We start from the raw sequence: 14,037 nt of genomic DNA, 5'->3' as shown, positions 1-14,037 counted from the left end.
CTCAGTCTGTCTCTTGGCTCCTGGAGCTTACAAATGCTACAAAGTTTGCACTGGTCTGTTAGTCTTGCCCCAAATGCAGACTCAGAGACTAAGGGACAGGGACAGGAAGGTCTCCACTGCCCTCAATTCATCATTGCTCCTTTACTCATCTGCTCTTGGAAAGGGATATGAACACCCCCACACCCCATTACAGTTTCAGCTCCAGGAAGAAAGGAGTGATACTCCTTGTGGTGTCCTATGCTCAAGGCAGGTGCTAGGTCAGTATGTGTTTGCTGACTGTCCAACGGACACACGGATGAGGGCAGACATTGTTCCTACTTACAACACCACGCCTTGGCATATAATAAGGCTCAATAAATATCTGTTGAGTGAATGAATGAATGAATGAATAAATGAATGAATGAACGAACGATTGACCTCTCTCAGGGCCCATGAGTGCCTCCTCATTGTCTCCAGAACCCTCCATCTCCTCCTGTTTGTTCCCTGTCCCCTTGGGTGGATTTGTCTTATACCCTCACCAGGGTTGCTGTTCCAGCTCCTGCTGACGAATGTTTCCGTACGGGCCACCAATTTTGTATTTAATAATTAAAGCAATGACAGATAGAGGGTACCAGGAAGCAGATACTATGCTATATAGAGTTTATTAAATGAGCATGGGGGAGAAGGAAAAGGGGGAAGGGGTACCCCAGAGAGAGGGAGAGGGAGAGAGAGAGAGAGAGAAAGAAACCACACAGAGGGTCTGTCTTTTATATGGCCCGGGGCAGGGCCACACCCTGTGGCAGGTAAGCAGTGACATCACTGGTAGATGGACAGAAGCAGAATCCTAACAGGGATGCCACACAGGACACCGAATACGGGACACAGCGCACCAGGCAGGAGCTGGCCTTTGCTTTGTAGAAGCTGTGAGCAGCTCCACCAAGTGCAGTGAAACAGCCAAAGCCCCACGAACTTCCCATAAAGGAGCTGACTCTGGTCACAGTCTTATTTCCTGAACTATCAAAATTATGGTGACATAGTCAGTCCCTTGTATCTACAAGATTCTCAGCCTGAAACCAACCAACCATGGACTAAAAATCATTTTAAAAATTACCAAACCAAAATTTAAAAAAAAAAAAAAAAGGAAGGAAAAAAATAAAAATCTTATGAAAAGCAATATACAGCAGAACGATTATTAACATTGCGTTAAGAGATCAGCAATGACTCAGAACTCACAGGAGGAGATGATATGTGTGGGGTATAAGTCAATACAGTGCTACTCTGTATGTGGGCCTCTGTAGATTTTGGCCACAACAGGGGTCGTGGAGCCAATCCCCCACAGAAGACCGCCGCTGAGGCAGGGCCTCTCTGCAGAGACGCTTCCTGATTTCACTGCGGCTGCCTCTCCCACCTCCCACCCACGCTGCCAGCACCATTCTTTCAGCTATGTCAGCGGCTGCATCAGAACCACAGGCTCCTGCCTTCACGGAAACATTCCCATTTCTCTGCCCTCCACTCAGATCTCTACCCCCACCACTTCCTGGTTTCTCAGATCCTGCTGCCTTCTTCTCTCTCTCTCTCTCTCTCTCTCTCTCTCTCTCTCTCTCTCTCTCTCTCTCTCTCTCTCTCTCTCTCACACACACACACACACACACACACACACACACGTTAATTTTTAAAAACATTTTTAAAAAAAGAATAAAAAAAAATCAGGCTGTCAGCCAAGAAAAGTTGTTAAGGCCTGTCCACTGCGACTTCGCAGCTCATTTGCTTTAATACCAAAAGAGGATTCATCTTGGCCAATGAGAAACAAATGAATATGCAGCGATTTGCCACTTGCTATAAAGCCTTGCCAGCAATCCCCACTGCTGTGTTCTCTTCTGTTTTTATAATCAATTAAAAAGGCTCAGTTAGTTAGGGGCCCTTCTCCCCCCTCCCCGCCCCCCCCCCCGAAAACGGAGAGGGAAACCAAGTGGCTCTCAGAAAAGGCACAAGTCTCTTCTGAGAACTGTCTAGCAGGCAGCCTTCTTACAGTAACACTCCATTTTAATGGTTCTGTAATGCGAAACTGACAATGGAACCCCCGCTGAAGTCCCCTCAGCAGCTTCATTCTAAATAAAAATGATGGTGCTGCCAGAGATAGGTCACAGCACAGACATGAGCCTCTGCAGCTACCCCAGGGCTGGGAGCGCTGAGCCAGCATCCCTCCTCCAGTTTCAGGAAGACATCCACTCCTCATCCTTGCCTGAGGGCTAGCCAGCTCTTCATGGCCTCGTTTAGGTGAGCCTTCCTTACACAGCGAGGGAATTACTCCTCAAAGGAGAGACACAGTAGGTGTCAGCTTTCTGAGAGCAGGATTTTTCCTCCCAGAAGCCAAGGGTAGCCTAGTTGGTTTGAATGCTCCCTCGTGGGTGAGCCGGGGACATGGAGGAGGCAGCTCCAACTGGCCAGCATGACACCATTCATATAAGTACCCGGCATCCACTCATCAGTAGCGATAGATTGAAGGTAATGTTTTAAGAGGGTTTTCAAACTGCTGGGAAATTGTGGGCTTGAGAAATGTTCTTTAAACCTTTTGAAATTCAAATTCCATTTCAGCAAAGATGTGGAAATGGGAACCCGGAGGAACCGACCCGAAGACTGACAGGTTCCCCATTCACCACAGTCACCCCCTTGCTACCCCTGCCACCCACCGAGCCCTTCAGAAGGGGCAGCTGAGTGAGTTGCTTTGCTAAGCCCCCCTCCCAGGGCTGGGGTGTGGGAAGAAGTCACAAGGGGGCAGAGAGAGTTGATGAACAGCCTGACTGAGGGTCTGCTGATGGGGTGCATGTATTGGGGAGGGACACCAGGCTGGTTGGTAGCTGAAGCCAGAAGTGGGTTTAAGGCACGGAAGTAACTGCACAGTATTGCAGAGAACAAGTCTAGGTGACACTGCACTCCATGGGCATAGCTGACACCCGGGGGTGGGGGGTGGGGGTGGGGGACGATGCTGGGTAATGAAGTAATGCCTATGACCAGCCTAGGTCTTGAGAAAGTCACAGAGCTTTAAAGGTGTCCATTAACCCAAACAAGTAGAAGGCAGCTCAATGTGCAACTCCTGAAGGACAGAAGCAGACAAAGGGGTTACCCAACAAGAAAGTGGCTGTGTGTCCCTCAACTAGACAAAGCAGGGTTCACAATCACCCCCCCCCCATCAGTGGGTTACTCCTCTATTATCTGGAACCCATGGTAGTAGCATCTAGCTTATAAGGCGGCCCATTATATTAAGTAAGACAACCTATGAAAAATGCAAACCCAGTGCCTATAATAAACACTTAAGAAGATGCCAGAAAGTATTTCTCTCTATAGGAAGGACAATATATGTTCATCCTCACCACTCCTTGCCTTCTCCCTTACTTCTCAGGACAGGAGTGTGCTCCTGGTGCAGGGGTTTCCCCAGAGCCCTACTGCACATGCCTGGAAGTTTCTGAAGAGACCCATTAGCATCCCTATGTACCTGCAAGGATTACATAGGTTCCTTCCTCTCTATCATTGATTTTTTTTTCCCCTTTTAATTTATCACCTTCCAAATCCTTCTCAGGCTACACGTCATTTGATATTAGCTACTGACTGGAGAGAAAGTGGCTGCTCCAGATAAGCTAGTATTAGTGCTGGATAAGCAAAGAAGATTGTCTATAAGGAAGGATGGATGGTCTGGGTTTGAGGCTAGTGTAAGACACAGCTCCACGATGAAGTGAAATGCACCAGATCTAGGCTCAGCCTGTCTCTGCTTGTCCCTCCCAAGAAGGAAGTTTAGAGACTGAGAAATACCATGTCCTTTGTTAGAAGGGGAAAGAGAATTACGGAGCCATCTCCGACACACAGACTTTGAATTCTTGTTTCCAAAACTCAGGAGGCAATGGACGGGGCAAGCTCGCTTTACTTTACTAACAACATCACTAGAGAAAAAGTCATATTGTCTAATACCAACCTGGGAGAAGTGCCAGTTACAACAGTGAAGTATGTCATAATTATGTAATTATTTAACACTTTTCTTTGGCTAACTCAAGTTGTTTATAAACACACTACAAACACCCAGGGAAATGGTTTACTCAAAGAAAGCCAAGTGTTGAACTGCTCACTCTTGACCCACCTCACTGATTTAGTAGAGCAGTGCCTAGAAAAAAAAATCAATATGACATGTCATCATGGGTTCTACACAACCCTTTATCAAAGTCCCAACCCATTTGCCATGTTTGAATTTCCCATTCCATAAATAGAGCACTCGAGTCTCTTTTCATTAGCCATCTCAGTAGTGGCCACCAAAACATTTTCTAAAGAACAACATAGAAAGAAACTCAGAGAGGGAAGAAATGAGGGCAAATTTCAGTTCTTAAAGAAGAGTTCAACGAAACTGGGGCGTATGCACTGGTATTCAAACATCCTCCAGATACTACTCACTTGGCCTCTGTGAGGAACGGAGCAGAGGGGCGAGACACTGGCTCAGCAGCTGGTGTTTGCTGTGCCGTCATTAGACTTGAACTCTATCTCCAGCACTCAGGAATGCCGGCCCCAGACATGATGGCATGAAACCACAGTCTCAGTGATGGAGGAAGAGGGAAGTAAATCCCTGGGCTTCCTGTCCAGTCAGCATAAACAGATGAGCTCCTGGTTCAGTGAAAGATCAGGCTTCAAACACTAACATGGAAGATACCTGACATTGACATCCACATGCATGTGCATCTACATGATCACATGTACACATGATCACATATACAAACACACACACACATGTGTATCTACATGATCACATGGACACGTGATCACACACACACACACACACACACACACACACACACACGAGTGTACCTGAATGGCCACGACTACAGCGAATGTTAGCTATAAGGATTGGTAAAATGTAGAGGGTCCACATACATCATTCTTATTAAATAAGAGATGATAATGATGAATAAAATAAAACCATTTAGCTCATGATAAATCCCCATGCACTTCCTTCCAGGCATTGTACCTCCACAGACAAGGCATCTGCAGTCACAGCCCCATCCTCTGCTTCCCTCTGTAGGGCACACACACCTTCTCTACTTAAAACAATCTTAAGTCCTCTTTCTATTTGCAAGACTCCTACTGATTATTCCAATTCCAGTTTCTTCCAGGAGCTTGTCTGGTCCACCACTTCAGTGACACTGCGTCTTTCTCATGGGACTCTGTGCAAAGCTTGCAGTCTGCACATTAGTGTTCATCATAAATCTGTTGTCTTCAGCCCCTTCATTGGAAGCCAATGAAGCCAGCTTGAGGGGATGTGAGTGAAGTAGAGACATGGTGTTGTTCTGCGTGACCCAAGGATAAGACTGAAATTGGGCCTTAGGAAAGGAGTGGTGCTCATAAAAGAAAGTTCATATTTTTGCTCATTTATTTCTATATATCTGCTTATTCTTACACGTCACTATAAAGCACACATCTCTGTCTCATAGCCATATGGGAGACAATCCACAGCTCTAGCCATTTGCATAAAACTAAATGTCCCCGGATGACATCTCCAAATTTCTACCATCATCTTATCTGCTCCGTTTAACTTAGGCATATGATAGAGGGATAGATTTAAAGAAAAGAGCAAGGACTATGGGATAGGCTTTTATTCCCAAAGATGAGCAGGACAATAGGGCTTGTAATTTCTCACTCATGTATCTATAGTCTCCACTATAAGCAGGCTTTCTAAAAGTAGGTCAATCTGCCATGCCCATTGTATTACCACTGTAGCCTCACAAAACTGTGTCAGACATATAAAAACGCTCAATTTGTGATATATAAAAAAGGCTTGTATAATTTCCTCCACATCAATTATATCTCTAACTACCAATCCTTCTTTCTGTCTCTCCCTCTTGGTTTTTGACTCTCTGTATCCCACTGTCTGTCTCTGTCTCTTTATCTCTCCCTCTCTGTCTCTGTGTCTTTGTCTCTCTCTTTCTGCCTCTGTCTCTTTCTTCTTTCTCTCCCTGCATCCCCACCCCCACCCCACACCCCTGGTGCTATGCCCTGTCAGTGCAAACTGCATTGGTTTAATACCTTGTGTATCTTAACCTCTGCAAAAATCTTCTCTTATCCTCCATAAACACTCTCAGAGACTTTGCACTTTGTGGGTCTTTCCCTGTGAACTAAAAATAGGGACCATCAATTATTTATATCTTGCACCATTGCAGGCGTGGTGCTAGGCATGTTACATGGTTTATCCTCTAATCTGCGTGGCACTCAATATTTTCCTCCTGGAGATCAGACTTATCTGAATAACTTGTTCAGGGTCACAGCTAATAAATATCCTCCAAGCATCTGCATGCAAATCCTGATTTCTTTCTGCTTTCCAACCTCCCCACTTACACGTCTCGTTAGTCTATAAGCCTCTCAGACCCAGTGTTACAGCTAAATTTATGCCTATCACCACAGATTCTAGCACACCGTATATTTCATATGAGAATACTAAGTATACCCAATAAATATATGTGAAAGAATGAATAAATTTCACATACAACTGGATGTGTTCTACTTAGAGAAAGTAGGAGCACTTACTACAAGGGGTTTTCCCTACATCTGAACAGCTTTGTAGTCTTAAGTTGATGTCAACAAAAAAATTCAGATGAAGGAAAAGGTCAACTCCAGGAAGCTGTAGACCTAAAATGTGGAATATTAAATAGCAAAGGCTTCTAGAGGGATCCTGCATCGTGGCATATACTGTAATCTAAGCACTGGATAGACTGGGGGAGGATGATCATGAGTTCTAGGCTAGCCTTGAGCCTGAGCTGGGTCAGCCTGAGCTAGATGGAAAGATGCTGTCTCAAACCAAGGAAACAAGCAAACAAAATTTAAAATTGCTAGAAAAGAAATATTGACAACTATATGACCTTCAGAAAATCAAAATAGTCAAAAAGGTTTTAGAAAAGGAAGAAAAAAATGATAAAGTTTGTTGAGTAAAAGAACACTAAAAGATACCCAAAACAATTGTTTTTGGTTGAGTAACATATTGCTGAAGCCAGCATGCTATTTTTTTTTTTAGATTTATATGTATTAACGTTTTGCCTACATGCACGTATGTACACCATTTGTATACTTGGTGCTCACAAAGTTCAGAAGATGATGTTGAATCCTCTAGAACTGGAAGTAGGGATGGTTATGAGCTCCCATGGAGCTGGAACCAAATCCAGGTTCTCAGTAAGAGGAGCAAGTACTCAGAACTGCTGAGCCATCATCCCAGCTCCCACACACACACACACGCTTTGATTGCAGGATACAGAGAGATCAGTTTTGAACTCAGCAGGAAGCATTCCCTCTGCTACCTAGCTTTCATAGCACTAGGGGGTACTATGGAGGTTGCTGGGGGAGACAAGGCATCAATGGTCAGATCTAGGGTGGGACTCTGCCTGCTGCAGTCCCAATATAGGAGGGAAAATCTTCCTGTTGGTGCAATGACGGCAAGTCTGTTTGTGTGGACAATCAACTGCTTTCTTAATTGGACTTGAGGCCTTGGCCACAGAGGAGCATTTATGCTGGTACTGCAAACAGTCAAAACTCATGGCTAGAGAAGTCAGAGATCCAAACGCAGAGCTGACCTATGCTGCCTTGCTAAGGGGTCACAGTGCCAACTGCCTTCTAAATATTTATGTACACAGATTTGTGAAGCTCTCCACTTTAGTCTGAGAAGTTTCTTATTGCAGTGTCAGTGTTCAGGAAGTGCTGAAAATAAAAGGAATGTGAGTTCTTGGCCACAGATGGGGCATCTCTATCAATCCTCCCACTCAAGGCTCAAGAAATATCAGCAAAGAGGGGGCAAAAAGAATGGCAGAACATCATACAGAGCCGGAGGGCAAGGAAAAAGGCTAAAATGCTGACCTCTAGATATGACATGACATGACATGACATGACATGTTACATGCATTACTCATGGATGCTCTGATTACCTGTGTAAGACCTGCACAAGCCAGTCAAAAACTCTATTATGCAATGCAAAGGAGTTCCCATGGTTGGTCACCTACTTGAGGAGCTACTGACAACCAGCTGGGTAAGGGTGAGTTACTTCTCTTTTGTGGGGTGACTGCCAGTGTGTTGCACATGTTCCAGTGGTTGGCCTCACATCTATGTGCATGTGGACAGAATTAACCAGACTCAATGGGTTATTTATATTTTTTACTAGTATGGCATTAAGAGGGAATGTGCTGAGGTGAGGGGTGTCCCATGGGGAGTTAGTGATAAGGAGTAGAGCAATGGATATGTTGTATATATGTGTGAAAATTTCCAAAAAAAAAAAAAATAAGCAAATACTTTTAAAAAATGACTAACTAAGCACATGGTAGGGTTGAAGATAATATTCAGGACTCACATCCAGAAAAAAGTGACCAACCAGCATATGTAAACACATGCCACAGCTGAGAAACACAAGGGCTATGGGGAAGGTATATGGAGCTGTTGAAGCTTTCGTGTCATGTTGGTGGCAATGTCATCGGGCACAATTATTTGGTTAAACTGATCTTCATGTAAACGTGAAGCAAAATATATGCACAAGCCTGAAAAGATCTCAAACCCTTACTAACCATGCAACAGATGGATAAATTGTCATTACAATTGGATAACATGTCCTAGTTCATAGCCTTTGCTAAGCAAAATGATCAAAGGAGTTAAGAGCCCAAGATATGTATTGAGAGCAATGTCTATGAAATAAATCGATCAGGATAAGGCCTCGAGACACACTGCAGATCTGCTATTTGTGAAAGAGGGAGCGGGGAGGGCAGGGACCTCATACTTTGTACAGTGTCATGAGAATGTCTGACTCAGTTGAGTAGAGGCACCCAATACAAACATTTTTCATGGAGGAGTCCAAAATATGACAGAGGTGGCTAAGGCTTCAATCTTCCTCCCAACCATCTCAGCTATAGGATAATGCTGCTCATAGAGAGGGTATCCTATACCCAAATGCTCCCCCAGATCCCAGAGCCTTGGAGTTAGACTCTCCCACATAGTAGAACCCTGTCAAACCAATAGAGGAAAACAAATTACTACAGAATATGGCAACATGCAAAGACCTTACAATCACAACACTGACAAAACCCAGACTCAAAAGATGGCAGAATTCCATGCATAACAGAAGTCAGGAAACATCCACAAATAATTTATGCTTCAACAGAAATACATACCCTATAAACCCAAAGAACAAACGCCCGAGAGAATAATGGCTTTGTAGACATTTACAGAGAGTTGTAAAAAGAATAAACTACATTTCGCACAGAAGACACAAATAAATTTATCAAAATATTTTTACTGTTAGTAAACTTCTATTGTTCATAGAAAGCAGGTAACACACTGCTGCTCTATTTATTTGTATAAACAACTTTTTTGATGGGTTAAAAAAACTATCATATTTTAATTCTATGAAGTCCTGGGCAGACTAATAATAGCTTAACATAGCACTTCTCAACTTCTAGGTGATGTAAGGAAAAACTTAAGAGAAATGACAGTTACGATGTTCCCTTTAATTGAGCTTGCATTCTGCTTTGCATAATAATCAATGTCTGTGTTATTTAAATATAATCTCCCTGTAGCTCTTCCCCCACACAAAGCATGTCACTCTCCCTTTCCCCGTGGCTGAGCCCAACCGGCAAGTAACCGTAGTTGAAGGGAATTGAGAAATGTTTAGAATGTGGGACAGCAGGAAGGCAAAGTATTGGGGGAACAGAGAGAGTTGTCTAGGCTCCCAGAACCTACGTTCTATTACGCAATCAGTGTACAATACCACAAGAGTGCGAGCACTGCTCCTGGCTGCTTTTCATTCCTGCACAATAGCACACGCTAAACACAAACAAATGCACGCACAAAGGAAGTGGCATGCCATGATGGACTGGGACATAAAGGACCTGAGTTTGATGGCACTGTTACTTCTGGCTGGGTCTTGGCCATGTCGAGCAAGGGTTTAAAGATCCTGGGCTTGGGTTTCAAGGTTAAAAATGGAAGAAGCTCAGCCACTTGATTTCTGGGATCGCTTTGATAATTATGTGTTCTGATTATGAATCCCATGTGCAGGTCTTGTGATTTTAAGCAAATTCACCTTTTAAATTTTATTTTTAATGTATATAATTTATATAATTTAACTTATATAATTCCTGATTGTAGCACCCTCCCTTCTCTCCTCCAAGCCCTTCCCTCCCACCCTCTTTTCCCTGTGCCCCTCCCATCCTCCTCAGAAGAAAAGCATCCCCAAACCTACCCCAGCACCTCAAGTCACATCAGGCCTGAGCTCCTCCTCATCCACTGAGGCCAGGCAAGGCAGCCTGTTAGGGCGAAGTGATCAAAAGCAGGCAACAGAGTCCGTGTCATAGACAGCACCTGCTCAACTTACTAGGCGACCCACATGAAGGTCAAACTACCTATCAGTTACATGTGTAGTCGGCCTAGGTCCTGTCCATGCATGAGCTTTGGTTGGTGTTTCCATCTCTGTAGTCTCCCGTGTGTCTAGGTTAGTTGACTCTATTGGTCTTCTTGTGGAGTTCTTGTCCCCTCTGCGTCATTTTCTTCCTCCCTCTACTCTTTCACAGGACTCCCTGGCTTTTGTTTTGTCTTGATTTGGTTTGGTTTAATGACAGACACATCTTCCTGGCCATCTTCCCTTTTCCCCCTTTTCTTCTCTAGCAGAAGTCCACTTTTACTACCTGTCACCTGTTCCTTGAAAGAGACAAGAAAAGGCCTCTCTATCCTAGCTCTGGCTGTGGTGCCCATTTAAACTACAGCCCATAATAGTAGTCCCTCACTTGCATTTCCTTTTACACATAGACCCCTGACACATGCTGGGAGAGGGGAATGTATGGAGAAGGCACATAACAGATGGGGGTCACTTATGCTGTAAGCTTTGTCCTATCTAAGTATGACCACCGGAGCTGTGAAAGTCAATCTGGGACCTCCCGGGAAGCTAATCTAAGAGGAGGCTAGTACTGGCACCCCGTACATAGTGGGTACTTGATACCAAGCACTGGGTACTTGCTGACACTCTAAGCCACAGACAATACTGTACCCTAGGCTAGTCCGGTAAATGTCATTCATATTACATGAGATATATTTGCTCATTGTTGAACCCAGATTGATCCATTATTTTCTCACTTTCTGCCAAAGACTTCCTGATGTAAGGGGCATGATAATATTTACCATGCTGAAGAATTGGGAATATGCTGGTGCCAAAGCTTATGGATAATTAAATATATTTATAGCAAGATATATAGATACGATAATTATATTACTTGACATATATATTTTAAACTTTAAATTCACAAAATTTAATTATATAGTTTAGCATAGAAGGAACTGGAAAGATGACTCAGTTGTTAAGACGCTCACTGCCAAGTTCAGTTCCCAGAACCTGTGTTTGGCAATTTACAACCATGTGTAACTCTAGTTTCAGGGCACCTAATGCCCTGTTTTGTCCTTCATCTGCACCTGTACACATGTGCCATATACACACAATTCTGTATGTATAAACACATAAAGTAATAAAACTAATTTTAAAGCCGGGTGATGGTGGTGCATGCCTTTAATCCCAGCACTCTGGAGACAGAGGTAAACGTATCTCTGTGAGTTCGAGGACAACCTGGTCTACATAGTGAGCTCCAGGACAGCCAAGGCTATACAGAGAAACACTATCTCAAACAAACAAACAAACAAACAAAAAAAAGACTTATTTTAAAATGAGTAATATATTATATACTAAAACAAGGTGAATTTGGAGATTAAAACAATGATCTGACCAGCACATTTTCGGTTCCAATCTTTGCTCCCAAAGATTGTTTTGGGAAAGTGTACTCTGTCGGACTGCCTTCTCACTACCCTCAATATCATCTACTGAGTGCTAAGAAAGCAAGCCATTGTTTATAGGAGTTCACAGTCTGCTGTGTTTGTAGATACCGAGAGAAGAGAAAAGACTTGGACAACTTCGGAAACCTGAGAGCATGGACGGAGACAGGCACACTTGCAGGTAACAGCCAAGTTACAAAGAAAGTATCAAATCCCAAGAAAGCGCACCAGGCTACGTAGACTGTACTCACTCACAAGGGTGTTGTATTAGCTGTCATAGCAGGTCACCAGAGAAACTATCACTCGCCTATGACTTCAGGTTCCCTAGGCTTGGAAAATGTAGGTCTCCCTCCTATTGGCTCTGTGGGGTGCCAGGTGGTTAGCAGTTTGTGTCACCTGTGATCCTCTGACGCTTTGGGCGGTGGGAACACACGACTAAGAGGCAGGGATGTTTTCAAAGTCTGAAAGTTGAAACAGGTCAGCTCTCGATGGTACCTCCTCTCCCCCCCCCCGCCCCCCCCCTCCCCGCATCCCAGTCATCATCATCTGGTCCACTGTGAAGCTGTGAGATATCTGTGGCAAACCTCAGAAAGTACGTGACTCTTCAACCGGACATCAGATCAGTGAGCTCTGGGCCTACAATAAATTCAGAGAGCAATCTAAACAGAAAAGCATGGCTTCAATCCAACGTGTCACCTGCTGATTTTAGGCAAAGCCCAAGCCTTTTTGGCAGTGGCTAAGGTCTGGATTATGAAAATGCTTAGGAAAATAGATTGCTGTCTGTGACAGGAAGTGCTTCAGTGTCAGCATTTATAGAAGAGACCAGAGATGCAACTGTCATCGCCAGCCCTTTGCTTTCTCTTCAGGGGAAGTAGGTTGGCTTTCTTTCTTTCTTTCTTTCTTTCTTTCTTTCTTTCTTTCTTTCTTTCTTTCTTAATCTTCCCTTCTAAGAGTTGACTTTTAATTGGCTTCCCCTTTTTGAAGTAAGTATCACTGCAGCAAACACTTAACGCATAGAACAGGATAGCTGGTCTCCTAGACTTTTTCACTTTCATCTCAAAGTCATAAAAGGCAGAACTTTCTAAGTATAATTGGGTATCAAGTCTGAGTCACACCCTCCCCCAGTCAGGAAAATCAATTGATGATTAGTGATGCATTCAATGTACTCTCTAGAGGGTCAAGAAAAAGGACTTGTAGAAGGGAGGAGGAGTCCAGAGAGTGGAAAAGAAGGAGGGAATGAGAGGGTTTCAGGAGTGTGTATGAGTGTGTAAGTGTGTGTGTATGTGTGTGTGTGTGTGTGTGTGTGTGTGTGTGTGTGTGAGACAGAGAGAGAGAGACAGAGACAGAGACAGAGAAACAGAGAGACAGAGACAGAGAGACAAGAATGTATATATTTGAAATTGTTGAATACATTTTTTAAAGTTTTAAAGAGGTGCCCATACGTGTTCTATAGGTGAGGCCCTACCTTCTTCACAGCCAGCTCTCTTCCTTCTATACCCACTTGACATAAAAAGCAACTGATGAGATCACTAATATTTTTTTAAGAGGACTCACACTGATGTGGGTTCCACCCTACCTGCTCCCTAAAGACCCAGCTAGCACAATCTCTTCAGGAGATTATGGTGTCAAAGTATGAATTTAGAAGCGGCACTTTCAGATCACAGCACTTTCTTGAGACCAAACCAGAAGGCTGTAAAGCCTTGTCTTCACACTATGCCTGACATCAGAAACAAAACATTGGCACCCAAGGAGGGTTTGAGCCGGGGAGGGGAGCAGTTTAAATATGACACAAAGGACATGACTTGAAAGTCTTCTTTCTATTGCATGAACATAATAGCTCCTAGAGCAACAATATAGTGGGGTAAAGCTCTCACTCCGCCTCAGGCTCTCACTTGTGTTCTCCAATGCACTCAACATTAGTGTATTAATGAGTAAGCGCACAAGTTACTCATGGTAGCTGGGGACATTTTTACAATATTAACAACTTGTTTTAGTCTTAAATATGTATGTTTCTGGACACATACCCACATAAACAGAGAGAGGCCAGTTTTTTTTTTACATTAACAATTAATTGCACAATGAATGCTAAAATTGAAAAAATATGACTTTAAAATACTTCATTTAAATATTTACAATGTCAAAAACGTTAATTGAAACAGTAGGGGTGCAATATGCAAAACAGACTGGAGAATGTTCTGTACAATACATAAAGTTACTTCTTCAACAAACAAATTGCATGTGGTA

At 43.5% G+C, this 14,037-nt stretch overlaps 1 long non-coding RNA gene across 1 annotated transcript; it reads left to right on the top strand.

Moving 5' to 3' along the window:
* The first annotated feature begins 2,353 nt into the window (after positions 1–2,353).
* On the top strand, positions 2,354–11,975 carry LOC311596917. The gene is made up of 3 exons (XR_014779034.1): positions 2,354–2,484; positions 2,575–2,694; positions 11,901–11,975. It is a non-coding gene; the product is annotated as an uncharacterized lncRNA (long non-coding RNA).
* Positions 11,976–14,037: the final 2,062 nt, after the last annotated feature.

Source organism: Acomys minous, assembly GCF_964271855.1.
Source record: "Acomys minous genome assembly, chromosome: 4".
Taxonomy (NCBI): Eukaryota; Metazoa; Chordata; class Mammalia; order Rodentia; family Muridae; genus Acomys; species Acomys minous.
This window is presented reverse-complemented; position numbering and strand designations above follow the sequence as displayed.